Here is a 15,829-nt window from a genome sequence, read left to right on the forward strand (position 1 = left end):
CCTGGCTACCTGTAGAGGGAAGTACCTGGGACAGAGCAGTGCTGGGCAGGGGAGGAAGTAGAGCTCCAGCCTGGGTGGTTCCCAGCCTGTGGCCTTGATACAGGGGCCAAGTAGGTGCTGGGGCTATGGGGATGTGGCCCAGGGAAAGCAGGTAGCGGCAGAGGGGAAGGAGAGGCTGTGAGTGGCTGCCAACTATGGTGTTCCTGGGTGGGGGCCAGAGTAGCGGGTGGGCCTTCTCCCCCGCTTTTGCCCCACTGGCTGCCAAGGGAAGTAGCCAGCCAAAGGACTGCAGTTTTCCCCTGAGTGAGGGGCTGGACTAGAGCCTGCAATTTACCACTGTGGTGAGAAGTTGGGTGAAGGACTGCTGGCTCCCCTGGAAGGGGGGGGAGACAATGGAGTTGTGGCATAGCCAGAGGGCCATGCCCTGAAGAGGACACTGTGGTCTGGGAGCGATGGAGGTCTCTGGAGATGGTGGAGAAGCAGTGATGGAGAGTGAGACCGCTAGAGGTGGGTGCCCTGCTGATGGACAGAGCAATTCCTGGAGCAACCAGCAGGGGGTGCCACGGTGGTGAGCACAACCTGTTGCAATGAGCATCATGAGTACAAACTTTCCTGGCTGCCCTTTTTCAAGGGTATTCATTAGGGTTTCTCAAACTCTGTCCCATCATTCCCCTCCTAAGGGAAGGAAAAAATATTCAGGACTGGAAATTTGGGGGTTTTGGCAGTTTTTGGCAGAGAATGGAGCAATGAAGGGGAAGGATGTTAAGGCAATGGATACTGAATATATATTTCTACAAGATACATTGCAATGGCTGGTGTTAGGCATATGCTACCACCGTTCATGCATATTCACATTTGCTTCAGCTAGCCCTACCCTTTTTAACTTGTTCAAACTGTTGTATGCATAATGGAAAGGCCATGGGGATCAGAATAGAAGTAATAGTACCAGCTAAATAAGGTGCCCATATAGTCTATTTTTTCTGTCTGTTTGTACATCTGGAGTAAACAAATGCTCCCACTATCTGTATACAAACTATTACCTTGCTTTTAACTGTTTGTAGAGTGGCAAAGTAACACTGTCCCTTTTACACAGCTGTTTTTTTCTTTCCTGCAAAAAGGGGTAAATTCAGGACTTGAGTAAACTATCTTTAGGACCTTATTCGTCCCTCTTTTATGTCAACAGCAGAACTCCAGTTGACTTCATTAGAACTAGGATCAGCACACTGAAGTCATTATGGAATTATGTTGGGTTTTTTTGTACAGGAGATGAGTCAAATTTCATGGCTTATATTGCAAAGCATTTCCTATTGTCATGTAAGTCATCGGTTACTGTTATGTCCTTTTCTTCCTACATTCACCATGAGAAGAGGTGCCATTGGGGTGAAGCTCTAGGGAAAAAGTGTCTCGGGGAGAAAGGAAAATACTAAGTTTTGAAAATAAAATACATGTTGCACATATTTTACATAGTAAAAGTGGTCACTGGGACAGGTCATCCACACAGACAGTGCTAGCAATTTTATAGGATAAAAGGGAAGGATACAATTTTATAGGATAAAATGGGATACATCCCATTTTCATTAGATGTATTAGCATGTACACGGCCCCATAGTATTAGTCACAGCATGAACTCATTTGTTCCTTTAAGCACTACATCCCCACAAGATCTTAGAGTTTTATTCCAGATAAGCAGCAGTACAGATCTGGAGATGATATAGAGTTCTGGCTCAGTGAACATAGTCAGAAACCTATACCATAAGAAGGTAAACTACATGAGCACACACAAAGGGAATCATGTTATGGCACAGCGCATCGAACCCTCAGCAAATGGTGTTGAGTGCATAAGTTATAATGCAGTATCTCAGATGTCCTTTCTATTATCTGTTTACAGATTGCCCATAACGGACACTATTGTAAAGATATCAGTTCAGAGAGATGAAGTTGACTGAGCCAAGACTGCATGAAATAACAGCACATTAACCATTCAGCTGGGAGTGGGGAGGACAGGTTGCTTGACTCTCAACCAGGCTGTTGGCTTGAGGTGATGTTCCTTACCTAGGCCATTGTTTGCTCTTTCCTGCCTGGTTTCTTTTAACAACCCCTTTTGATATCTCTCTGATTCCCTTGGGGGCATACGGTATTTATAAAAATAAAGACAAGCATTTCCCAGTTTTCCCCACCGAGTGTCTCTCTCACAGTGCCACATTAACTGATTGAAGGGTATGCTTGACACCCACAAAGAATAATTTTAAATAGTCTCCTTCCTCTGCCTGTTCATATGGTTCTGCTGCTGTGCACTACTCCTTGTGAATGCTGCTGCCTGTAGGGTAAAGTCTCTTTTGAGTGACATTGGCGGTCAGGGAGACTTGAACCCATCTCGCTGGGTTAGGGTCACAGTATGGTTGCTTTGCTATCGGCACTCTCTTCTGGCTCTACTCTTCCTCTGCCTGAGTCATCTCTGCTTCCTCTTTGTAACTAACTTAGGTCTTTCTTCAGAATGGGTGTGGGCACAAACTAAACTTCAGCTGCGGGTAACATACTGTGCCTGTCTCCCCACCCAGCCAAGTGCATTTGCTGTCCAGGGTTTGACTTTTAAATGTTGCTGTTGTTGGTTGCTGCTGTTTGGTGGTTGCTCCAGCTCCTCTATTGCCTGCTACATTTTATCAATGGAATTATTTTAAATGGAGAAGTGAATGCAAGTCACTACAGAACAGTGGGACAGAGGGAAGACACTCTAGCTTTTTGCCAGGCGTTATCTGCTGTGGTGAAAGTCAATGAATCACATTAGTGGGCCAAGTTACTATTGGTTCAAAACATATCAGGATTTGCCCTGTGGTAGGTTCCTCCTAACTGCTTCCGTTTTACAAACTTTTGCCCAGATCATGAAGTCCTTAGCCAGGCAAAACTCACTGGGGTGGGTGTGTGTGTCTGAGAGGGTGGGATGGGGATGTGTGGTTTTTTTAATGGAGAATTTTTCTTTGGTAAGGGTTTCTGCCTCTACCACTGCCACCCAAAGCCAATGAAGTTGATGGGAGCCTTTCTATTGTGTTCAATGGGCTTTGGATCAGGTCACAAGTGTTCCAGAAACAGTTTGTCAGTAGAGACCAGTAAACGCTCAGAAGTAACTATCACTCCCTGATTCACCTTTTATAAAAATGTATTAGTGTTTGTAATGGGACATTGACCCTTTATGGCTAGAGAACAGTCTGGAAGGCCTGTTGCTCTGTTCCAGGTGTCCAAAGAAAGTGGATGAAGTCCATTTAAAAAAAAACCCTGAAGCTGTCACTGGGAGAAAGGAAGATGACTTCAAGGAGCAGTTAGTGTTGCGGGGGAGAGAGAGAAGGTATTGGGCCATCCCAGACCATTGTGCCTTTAAAGGGACAGTGACCAGGAACACTGTAGAGTGGTGGGCCAAGGCTCCCCTCTCTCCCAACAGGCCCAGACAGGTGTTTGAGATAATTAGACATACTGTGGAAGTGTCAGGGGAGTGGTCTGATGACAGACATCGGTGACTCAACAAGTAGGCTTCAAGCCCAGTTAGAACAAGCTTGCTGAGAGGAGGATGACGGTTCTAGTACTTAGTTCCAGAAAGTGTGGTGTAGAAGCTCTGAACAAAAGGGATGAGTTTGCTGGCCAGAGAGGCGGGATCTGAACCACACAGCCCTATGAAGGAGGGCTGTGGGGCCTTGAACCTAGGAGTGGGTAAAGAGGGCTCTTCTGGAAGTTGGACTAAATTAGATCCCAAGAGAAGGGGAATATTTTAAAGAATTTTGAGTGATTGGATTATTTCCAGGGCACTGCAGTAGAATGCCATGCTGCATGGAGATATGCGTGGAGACTGCACCCTTTCTGTAGTAACGGTGCCACATATGACATCTTGCAAAAAGGCACTGCAGAACTTTGGCTTATTAGACATTAGTCACATTTTTTTTAAAAGTAAAGGATTTCTTAGTTATATTTATATTTAACCCACCACATAGAGCTTAGTAAACTTTTGTGTGTGAAACACTTTGCTGAAAAAAATGCAGATTTGTGTTGAATTCACCCAATTGTCTTGGCTGAGTTTGTGGTCCCCCCCCCCAAGAACCCCCAAACATTTTGTTTTGATGCTTTCTGAAAACATTTCAATTTTTTAAATTTGAAATGCCATTTAAAAACTTCAATTTTATTACAACTTCAAAATGAAACGTTTTTGATTTGGGCTGAATGAAACATCTAGTTTGACCTGAACCAATTTCTTCCTCTCTCGCATTTAAAAAAAAAAATATTTTACAGCCAGCAAACTGAAATTTATTAACACAATTCTACCTCCAAAGTCAAAGTGCAGTCAGAGCTACAGGAAAACCGTCAAACTAAGATTCCAGAGCTCACCAAAATCCAGATTATTGTGTAAAAGCATAGTTCATAATACACTGTAGTCTCACTACTGTAGTGAGCTGGTAGTCTCTGTCCAGTTCATCGGTCCTAATTCAACTAAGCACTTTAACAGGTAAAAATTTAAATTTCAGGACATGCTGAAATCCTATTAACCTCAGCAAAGCTAAATGTGATCAAGCACTTTCCTGGAGCCTTCAGGTCAGAGTTGGAGGGGAAGGGTTATTGACCGTGTACTTCTGTGGAGAGAAACTGTAGGGCTCTTAATCTGGTACTCTTTATAAGAACTATATTAACATAAAACCCACCATAATTTGTGCCCCAGATGTGATCTTCTCATGTCACCATTGTCTTTTCTTCAACATTATAAAAAAAATCCTTTTCTGACAAACAACCTATAAACAAACACTTTAAACAAAAACTCCTTGCAATGATTACAGCCTTCCTTAATTCTGGGTCAGACCTGTTAAGGCCCCAATTCAACAAAGCACTTAATCCTGCAGTGAGGCACATCTTTGAATGATGCCTCAAGTACTCCATCAGATTATAGAATGATGGGTTTATAATGTATTCTAAATCTGTCACCAAGGATTAGATAGGAGAAAAAAAAATACTCTCCAGTCCATTGTTTCAAAAAGTTAATTCCTTTGTGTTTTTTAGCAGCAAAATGAATTATTCTAATTGGAAATGTGCAAACTCAACTTTATCTGGGAGGCGCTTAAATTCTATGGTGATAGGTGTTGTAGGAAACCCTCACCTAAAGTTATAACAAAACATTGCATAGATAAAAACTCATTGTACTGGCGGCTCTAGGCTTATTATAATTAAGTGACCTTAATACAGTTGCAGCTATATATCCCACTCCAGTACAATGATATCACACCATCCACGCACCAATTCCTGTGAGTGCTTTCAATCGTAGAAGACAAGCAACAAAGGGTGGGAGGTAGGAGATCTAGTAACTATAGCAATGCTAGGTGTGTATTTTATATACACTTGATATATACATTCTTGTAAAACGTTATTAATTTTAAGTGAAGTTCAGAAACTTCTCCCCCCATGTAAGTAAATGTCAGTTATATGGGCAAGCAATTTCCTGCACACAGACAGATATACAAGAAGAACCGAAGGTTATGCTAACTAATGCCCCAAAACTCACCCAGCATCCGTCCAGGAGTACTAGAGGAGTGTGTGCTACACCAGCTATTTCCTCATCCTTAAAAAGGGGCAACATATGCTTTCCCTGTGTACTGCCAGTGTTTCTAGCTGTGGTTCCTCGTACCCCTATGGGAGGCTAGCACAGCCGGCGGGACTGGCCAGGAATAGGGCCTTTGTTGCCAGCAAGCACTGTACTGGGGCACATGAGGAGGAAGACTCTTTACAATTCCCTACACACGTGCAAGGAACCAGCCTTTTTTTGCCCTATAGTGGCCGAGGGATTGTGTCTTTACTTGTTTTATGAAGCAACCAGCACACTTAAATGTGCTCAAAACAAGAAATGATCAGAATGTTAAATCACCATTCATTGCTTTTACAAGAGGAGGATAGATTAACTCTGAGAGCAAAGGAGTTACCAGTATTACTTTTTTTAAAAGAACATTATTTTATGTGAGAAACAACAAAAGTTACATCACTTATTCAAAATACTGCTCCTACTTCCTTCTCAAACTAATGAGACTTCCATGCATTGCTATTCAGTATCATTCATACATAAAAGCCTAAATTGCTAATGTAATATCAGCCATGGAAACTTAAAAAAAAAAATTAAAATGGTCCCATTTAAACTGAGGGATGACTTTAGTTTTATTTGTAATTTAATTTTGAATGTGCTAAATAATCAGATCTGCCTTTGAACAGGAAAGCAGAACCAAACACTATAAACAAATCAATCACGATTAACTCCTTTCTCAAATACAGATCTGATCTTGATTTGGATGAACCCCAGCTTATTTGATTGTTAAAATTTTTACTTGTATTGGTTCTAGCCATTTCGGAGTGTATAGGAATTACATTAAAAACTATGCTAAAAACATTATAAAGATTGCAAAGTCAAGTACCTAGAAGTTAGGAAATACCAGATTTAAGGTTGGTTGTATAACCTTAATTCAACATTCTTGTGGATTATGGTACAGTCTTTAATTACATGAACATGTACTATTTTTCACACAGGAGCCTTACCTCAATGAATGAATAGTGATTTAACATTTTTGTCTTCATTCATTTAATGCACACCATTTAAACCCTTTAATGAATATGAAATTGCATATTTTCTCATGGGTGTTTGTTGTGCTCAGCCCACTATCTGTACATCACAAAAATGAACTTAGTCTCACAGATGTTGTGTAGTTAAGTGGTATTATCTCCATTTTACAGGTGGGAAAACTGAGGCACAGAAAGAGTAGGCCAAAATTGTTGGAAGGGTCCACTAACTTTGGGAGTGAAATACTAAGGGCTTGACTTTTTTTTTTTTTCTCTTCAGAGCACTTAGCACTTTGTACATTCAAAGCAATGCTCCAGTTGATTTCAGTAGCAAATGAGAGAGTTTAGCACTGCTACAAATGTTGGCCTTCAGGTATCTCAGGTTGCACATCCAGGAAATAAGGAATGCGCAATTAGTAGCTGCTTGTGAAAAGGCTGGTTTAAGTGAGTTGCTCAGCATCACACAAACTCATGGCAGAGGCAGGAATAGAATCCAATTATCCATGGTGGCATTAAACCACCCTCTTTTCTCTTCCTGCAGTACCCTACCCCTTTCACCACACACCTTTCAACCACCGCAACAAATCAGGCGGCGACAATAGCCTCTTTCATTACACAACCTTGATTCCATCCTGGAGGATGGTCCTTCTTGTGCATTGAGTGACAGAGGGATCCTATGAGAAGTAGTATGTGATCATGTAATAAAAGAGTGCACTGTAATACATACACATAAGGGGGATGAGTTATGGTTGTACAGGCAACCTTAATGGTGGCATTTCCTAATTGTTTAGTGCTTGGTTTAGCAACCTTATGTTCTTTTAACAGTTCTGCATATTGCTTTAGACCTTAACCATATAGAAACAGCTTTTAGTTTACCAGTAAATTCATATTGATTTCAACTAAGGTTTTGAGTGGATGGTTTCTCCAGTCCAGCATGGATGTTTGAAAGCAAAAGATGCACCATGCTGATCTGAAAGTGGCCATTTCAGCACAGTTCCTACTTGTAAAAACCCTCAGAACGTTTTGCTTTTTGTTTCAATGCAGAACGAAGACAAATTTTGAAACCTTGAAAGCTGCCATGAACTGTCAACTTCCATTGACCTGTAACATACTTCCCCTTTTCTACTGAGTTTTTAAATGAACAATATACATAGTAGAAAAGTCAGAGCTGCCTTCTTAGTGGCTCAGGTCCTAGTGACAGACACAGGGCAGCCCTTGAGTGCTGAGGGGAAATTCTAAACCATCCTGCAGTTCAGCATTCCAGTCTCAGGCCCTGAATTCCAGGTTGTAGTCAGAGTTTGGCTCCCAAACTTTCCTGTCTTTCTGGGATTATTTCCATTCCTCTAGTAAACAAAAGATGTAATAAATGATTACTAGACATTATAAGCAGGTTATAGATTGTTATGATCACCTCAGTGGGAGATGCTGTGAGTAGTTGTAAGTAACCTGTTGACCTCTTGGATGCTAACAATTTATTAAAATGTCTGTTAATCATTTATTAACCCTTTATGAACTCATTGTAAAATGAAACCTTTTAACATATTACTCTTTATATTATCAATGTTTCACATATGATGACTGAAACCAAGGTGCATGGAAAGTGCTCTTAATGAGAACAGCACTGTGCCCGACTCTAGAGAGATGAAGAAGATATTAAATCGGTTGATGTATGCTGGATAAAGGGAAGGATAAAGTTCAGTACATCATGACATAGGCATTTTTTTTTTTGCAATGGCATAACCAGGAACCATTTAATTATCTGCCAAATGATATCCATCTCTTTAAGAGGCACTTGAAGTGAGGGCAACAAAGGCATATGCATTGTGATGTGTGTATGTGGACCTTGACCACGAAAAGAGAAGAAGATGGGGGTGGGGGGAAAGGAAGCTGAAAGAGAATTGAGCAACTCTATATTCTGAGCTCACTGAAGAAGAAAAATACAATAATGTGAAATTCTCAATTCGCAGATCAGCTCATGGTTAGACAGGTGGTGAACTGTGGTGTTTACTCTGAAAAGCTTGCTTGTTTCATTGTCACTGACTCTTCTCGTCTCTCTCATCTTCGTTTCATTCAGCTGTCAGTATCTTGTCATAAAACCAAACTAATAAGCTCTTTTGAGCAAGAAGTGTCTCTCTACTGTGTGTCTGCACAGCATTTAGCACAATGGGGACATGAGCCCTGATCAGCACTACTGTAATACAATAAGAAATGCATTGACAGGTAAGATAAGTTTATTTTAAAGAAGATCTGTTTACTTCAAGTGAGTAATGGGCATTAGGAACAGATGAAGTCCCAAGAAACGGAGATCCTGTTTCTGTGTGCAGGCATAGTAATCTGAAAACCTCATCAGGAGAAACATAGATGCCTGAAATGTAAGCAGAATAGTGGCTGAATAGAATATTTTCTTTGAGACATCTGGAGGCTAGTTTGATAATATTGATAATAAGGAAGTTCAGCAGTTTCAGGTAAACTTCTTTGAATTTCTTATACAGAGCAAACAGGCAGAGACCTAAACTCTGCCTTCTTGTGAAAAAGTAATTCTCTAGAATTTTCTTGCTGAGATAGCCAGCAGACGCTTGGGCCAAAACTTTCAAACTTGAGTGCCTAAAGTAAAAGCACCAAAACATCCACAAATCTTTTTCAGGGTTGTGGTGGACAATCAGCTGAATATGAGCTCCCAGTACTAGACTGCGGCCACAAAAATGAAAAACATGAGTAATTTCTCTTTACATCCTTCTTGATAACTAACTTTATTATGCGATATTCTTTTCACTGCCCGTATCTAATTTATGACCATGTCTTCAACACTTAATTCCAGTCCTATAATACTAGGTAAGAACCCAACAAATTAATACTCATAGGGGTCTGACATAAAATTTTCCTGCACCTTTTAAAGTCACTTACAACAGTACAGCATGGATGGATGTAAAACTCTGCCATTCATATTTGGTAGGTATTTACAACCACTTTGCACTGGTGTAAGTGACTGCCCAAGATACAAGCACGGACATGATGGATCAGGCTCTTTGTAGCTCTTCTTTCTTGTTTTCTTTAAGGGACTTCTCAGTCTGCTTTTGTATCAATTGGTGTTTGGTTATAAGATAATTAGTAAACAATGTTCAGTAGATAGGAAAACTGTACTGTTTGTCATTATTGGTACTGACAGTCCATCGTTTCCTTTGCTTCTAGTGGTGATGCATCTGCTAAAAGGACAAGGCCAACTGTTACAGAGATAGCACATACTCGAAGAGTTGATAGCAGTGTTATATAGCAGGGGAAACATGAGCCTACCCACTCATATAGTACCATACAGGATATCAGCTGAATATATAATATGCAAGACCTTTAACTTAATAGGTGTAGGAAAGGCAGTAGACTGAAGGTCCCTTCAAATGGGTGTGTGACAGCAGAGAGTGGAAGAAAATCTTTTAAGATTAAACAAAAGGAAAGTGTCAAGTCATCTAAAGATATGTGGCAGGAGCCCCCAAAACATGCAAGTGCCATCAGATATGTGAAAACTTGTATGTATTAAAATAGCATATATGCTTAAAGGTACCTGAGGGGATAATGAAACAGCAATGAAACTTGTGGCACAAGTGTAGTCATATTGACACATCAGCACTCCTGTTTCACCTGCACAGGCTATGCATTCCAGCCTGAAAACAGGGCTCTCCTCTCAAGGGTGCAGTAAAATGCTTAAATTGAGTCCCAAGTTATTAACGCCTGCAATTCGCAGGAGCAAAAAAAGGAGACTAATGTTTGTATGACCCATTCGGTGGAGGAGTTGGTGTGGGAAGTCCAGGCAGGGAAAGAAGAGTGGTTAGATAAAAGTAAGTGTATTCATCCTCTCTGACAGTTACAATAATGCAGTGGGTGTAGTAGTGACTAACCTCATTAACTAGGAAGGCAATGTAGACAATCTCTGGTGGAGTGCTGCCATCCAGGTAATGTACCGTATCTGCACTGGCTCAGAAACTCAGATTTGCAGCAGGCAATACAGGTCTCTTAACACCTTTTTCTGAAGCATCTGCCACTGACCTCAGACAGGCTGCTGAACCAGATGGCCCGGGGGTCTGATCCAGAATGGCAATTCCTGTGTTCCAAGTATTTAACTAACTGCTCCCAGTTAACACAAGCATGCAGGTGTGGTATGACCTAAAGGAAGGTAGGAGTGTGTGTGTGTGAGTGTGTGTGTGTGTGTGTGAGAGAGAGAGATGATTCTCGTATGTGTCTCTCCTCATGGTTTGTTTCATTCTACAATATTGATGTGCTCTGTAGGGGGAGAGATGCTCAGAGGAAATGCTGGACTTGGCACTCAGCTTGCTAGGGGTGCTTAGGTTAGTCTAGTCTGAAAGAGTGGTTGTAGCTAGGTAGACAGGCTGCCAAATGGCATCTCTGGAACATCAATAGTTACTTCTCATGGTAGAGCAGCACTTTAGGTCTCAGAAGTGGCAGAGCACTGCCTATTAAGGTTGTCCAGCCCTGCCCACTAGACCTCATTTTCAGTTGCTTATAATTTTGGGGTGAAATTCTCATGCCAGGTGTCTGCCTGAATTTTTGTTTTAAAAAACAAATTGCCAATAATAGTCACTGTCTTTCTGAAATGAAGCTAAGTGAAAAATACATTTTGCCCATCTTAAACTATTCTAGTGAAATATTCTAGATAAAATGGTCTGTTTTTTGCTTTTTGTTTGTATAGCTTTGCATGGGAATGGCTTTGGTGTCAGGGATGTGCCTTTTGCCATTCCTGTGAAAATTCACCCACATTTGGCCAAATTATGTGTCTTTGAAAAATTCAGACATGCTCAGAAGAGACATAGATTTTAGCAGCTAAATTAATTGTAGATTCCATGTGCACTGAGCATGCTTCAGCCTGGGGTTGAGTGGGACTTGCTCTGCAACTGCAGCTCTGGGCTGAAAGCAGGTAGCCTGTTTCTCTTGTGCTCTCAGTGATCATCCCCTTCCTGGGCCCAGGCAGCCTAGGATGAAGCTGCTTATTTCAACTGCAGAGGGGACAAGACCTGGATGTGTTGGGGAGTAGATGGCGACAGAGCCTGGAGGGAACTGGAACTGGAGTCTGGCAGCAGTGGACAGAGGGAAACAAAGGCAGCCTTAGTTCTGGCTTTTCCTAACTTTTTTGAATGACTGGCTTTGCCTTCCTAATCTTCTAATGCAGGTTTTCTGTTTGGTTTTTCTCATGCATGTGTATTCGTATTTCTGTTTGAGATTTGGGCAAGAAACGACAACGTTTTGCTAGCATCCAATTATTACTGAATAGAGTTTTGCATTGTATTGTGTGTAAGCTTCAGCAGTGCTGGTGGAATAGTTCTGAGAGACCAGGTCTGAAACAGCTTGCTGTTGTGTACTATTGCTTACCTCATGGTGGGTTATGCTGAGACCCAGAGGTCCACAATCAACTATCTTCCAATATTCCAATAACATTAAAAGTCTGCCCAGCACACACAAACAAGGGCATGATCTAGTATACAAAAATGCCACTCTGTTCTGCGAGAGCTATGCACTGGTAATGACTGCCTGATTGGATCCTATAAATGCATTAATCAGAAGTTTAGTAGACTCTTTTCAATAAAGATGAATTTACTATCAAATATTTTTCAGCTACTAGAAATGCTTAGTTAGGTACCAAACAAACATGATAGCTGGTTGCTGGATGACAGCTTTATCAATACCACCTCTCAGACAGAAAATCCAAGTATTGTGACTTTTAGACTAATTTTCCAGTATCTAACTTTCTTGAAACCAGACATATTTTCCTTTTTATGATTAACCATGATAGCTGTAACAGAATCAATACCAGCTTTACCCGAATTAATTTTTAAACCCCTCTTGGGAACATCTCACTACTTTAAGATTCCCAGTTATGGATTCCAGCTTTGAGAACCTACGGGCATCTTTCTCCATCTTAGGCTCCAAATTGGGTAATCACAACAAAAAAGGCCTTTAAAGAAAGTTCCCCGGGTGGTGTTTCCACATCAAAGGGCTTTGTACTTAACAGGTGTCAGAGAGAATGGAGAGACACTGCTGCTTTCAGTTCTCCATTAAGTCTTCGCTTGAAGAATGGATCCAGGGAACACTTTTATTGGTGAGACTCCTTTGGTAATTCCTGCTGCTTTTGGAGATTGTAAGAAATGGCTGGCAGGTAAATGAACCAAGAAGCAAAAATAACCCAGACTAGGAAAAGAAGATGGACCAAATTCAGCTCCTACTGACTCCAGTGTAAATCCACAGTAACTTTGCTAGAGTCAGTGGAGTTACTATGGGTTAACACGGATGCATAATGAAGAACAGAATTTCGTCTGATGAATCAATTATGTGAAATTCTAATCCAAAGTACTGCTTCAAAAAGAATATATCAGAAGTAGTTCAACTTTGTGCCAACAGCATCCGTTCTATGAATACAGTACTGCACTCAGGTCTGTAACATTCAGCGTGCACATTCACAAGTTTAGCTCCCTCTGAGCACCACATTTAAATATCTATAAAAAGTTGTTAGCACTCTAATGGAAATATGTAAGCAATTAAGGTGGTATCCATAAAGATGTAGGCATTGCAATGCTCAGTGTTGCAAAGCCTAACTTTTAGGTGCCTAGAAAAATCACAGGCACAACACTGCAATCCATAAAGCCATTATACTAGGTGGAGAGCTGCCTAAGCTAGCCAAAAGGAGATGCCAACAAGAAGGGTGCGTGTGCTAAACTCTGCTCATCTGGGATGGGGTATCCTCCTCCCACTTGCCCTGAAAGGGTTAAGGCAGGCCAGAGGGGCCAATTAGCCTATTATACAGCAAGATGGGGGAATTAAGACTGAGTAGAGGGTGGGCCTGGGTTCCCCTGCCTGCCCCTGGGGAAGTGGCACTGGTGGGGCAGTGAACTGAAAGACAGGCTAGATCACTGTGGGAGTGATAGAGATTTTGAAGGACTCTACCCTGGATGGAGGGAACACTTAGTGACCTGACTGGAAGGCTGAGTCATGAAGAGGATGCTGCAGTTGCTGGTGTGAGAGAGGGGCTGCAGACCAGAGAGAGAGAGACAGAATAATAGCATGTGACCATAGGAAGGGGTGTTGACCTCATGAGCTAATCCCCAGAGTGGCCAAGAGGAGGTGGAGCACCCTGGCACACCATCTCACAGGGAGAGGAACATATCTCTGCATGTGATCCACAAATGAGAACCTTATGCCTGGAGTCAGGTGGCTTATGCACATAAGGCACTTCTTGCAGGAACGAGTTAAGGGCATGCCTCATGCTGCACAAAATGGATGTTGTTGGAGGAGGAGGCGGCGGTGCCCCCACCAGTGCTCACCTTATAACTGTTAGTCCAGTGGACTGAACACTTGCCTGGGATGTGGGTAATGCACCTCTGTGAGAGGCTATAGCTATCTTGATGGGAGAAGCCCTCCTGTCAACATAGCACTGTCTATACTGGGGGTTAGGTCAATATAACTGGATTTTTCTCACCCTTGTGTGATGTATCTTTGAAAAGTCCTGGAAGACGGGAGAGATTCCAGATTGGAAAAGGGCAAATCTAGTGCCCATCTATAAAAAGGGAAATAAGGACAACCTGGGGAATTACAGACCAGTCAGCTTAACTTCTGTACAAGGAAATATAGTGGAGCAAATAATTAAGCAATCTATTTGCAAACATCTGGAAGATAAGGTGACAAGTAACAGTCAGCATGGATTTGTCAAGAACAAATCATGTCAAATCAACCTGATAGCTTTCTTTGACAGGGTAACAAGTCTTGTGGATAGGGGAGAAGTAGTAGACGTGTTCTGTCTTGATTTTAGTAAAGCTTTTGATACTGTCTCGCATGACCTCATAAGCAAACTAGGGAAATCCAGCCTAGATGGAGCTACTATAAGGTCGGTGCAAAACTGGTTGGAAAACCATTCCCAGAGAGTAGTTATCAGTGGTTCACAGTCCTGCTGGAAGGGCATAACAAGTGGGGTCCCGCAGAGATCAGTTCTGTTCAATATCTTCATCAATGATTTAGATAATGGTATAGAGAGTACACTTAAAGTTTGTGGACGATACCAAACTGGGAGGGGTTGCAAGTGCTTTGGAGGATAGGATTAAAATTCAAAATGATCTGGACCAACTGGAGAAATGGTCTGAAGTAAATAAGATGAAATTCAATAAGGACAAATGCAAAGTACTCCACTTAGGAAGGAATAATCTGATGCACAAATACAAAATGGGAAACGTCTGCCTAGGAAGGAGTACTGTAGAAAGGGATCTGGAGGTCATAGTGGATCACAAGCTAAATGAGTCAACAGTGTAACCCTGTTGCAAAAAACATCATTCTGGGATGTTAGCAGTACTGTTGTAAGCAAGATATGAGAATTAATTTTTCCACTCTACTCTATGCTGACTAGGCATCAACTGGGGTATTGTGTCCAGTTCTGAGCACCACATTTCAGGAAAGATATGGACAAATTGGAGAAAGTCGAGAGAAGAACAACAAAAATGATTAAAGGTCTAGAAAACATGACCTGTGAGGGAAGATTGAAAAAACTGTGTTTGTTTAGGCTGGAAAAGAGAAGACAGAGGTAACATAACTGTTTTCAAGTACATAAAAGGTTGTTACAAGGAGGAAGGAGAAAAATTATTCCTCTTAATCTCTGAGGATAGGACAAGAAGCAATGGGTTTAAATTGCAGCAAAGGAGGTTTAGGCTGGACATTAGGAAAATCTTCCTAACTGTCAGGGTGGTTAAGCACTGGAATAAATTGCCTAGGGAGGTTGTGGACTCTCCATCATTGGAAATTTTTAAAAGCAGGTTAGACAAACACCTGTCAGGAATGGTCTGGATAATACTTAGTCCTGCCATGAGTGCTGGGAACTGGACTAAATAACCTATGATTCTATGTAGTTATACTGATGTAAGTTTATAGTGTAGACTTGGCCTAAGGCCTCGATCCTGCAAAAGCCTGGTCTACGCAGGCAAAGTTGTTTCGCCAAAAGGCAGCTTTTGGCGACGAAACAGCATAGGTGTAAACACTGCAAAGCCACTCTTTTGTGCCAAAACTTCTCCGTTACAGCACCGTAATAAAACCACCCCGACAAGAGTCCTAAGGTATTTTTGTGCTGAGGCTTTAAAGCTGTAGTGCCAGTGTAGACACCATGCTTGATTTTTAGTGCTGTTGTTGGCCCACAATGGTGTCCCACAATGCCCATCCTGACCACACTGGTCAGCAGTTTCAAATCTGATGCCAGGTAAACAACTTTATGCCTCTCCCT

At 41.7% G+C, this 15,829-nt stretch overlaps 1 protein-coding gene across 1 annotated transcript in view; it reads left to right on the forward strand.

The window, feature by feature from the left end:
* The first annotated feature begins 487 nt into the window (after positions 1-487).
* Positions 488-15,829, forward strand: part of SNCA (synuclein alpha) — a 126,891-nt gene continuing 111,549 nt past the window's right edge. The window contains exon 1 of the mRNA XM_065596118.1: positions 488-507. The gene's annotated coding sequence lies outside the window, so the exon portion shown is untranslated. The remainder of the gene's footprint in view (positions 508-15,829) is intronic.

Source organism: Chrysemys picta, chromosome 5, assembly GCF_011386835.1.
Source record: "Chrysemys picta bellii isolate R12L10 chromosome 5, ASM1138683v2, whole genome shotgun sequence".
Lineage (NCBI taxonomy): Eukaryota > Metazoa > Chordata > Testudines > Emydidae > Chrysemys > Chrysemys picta.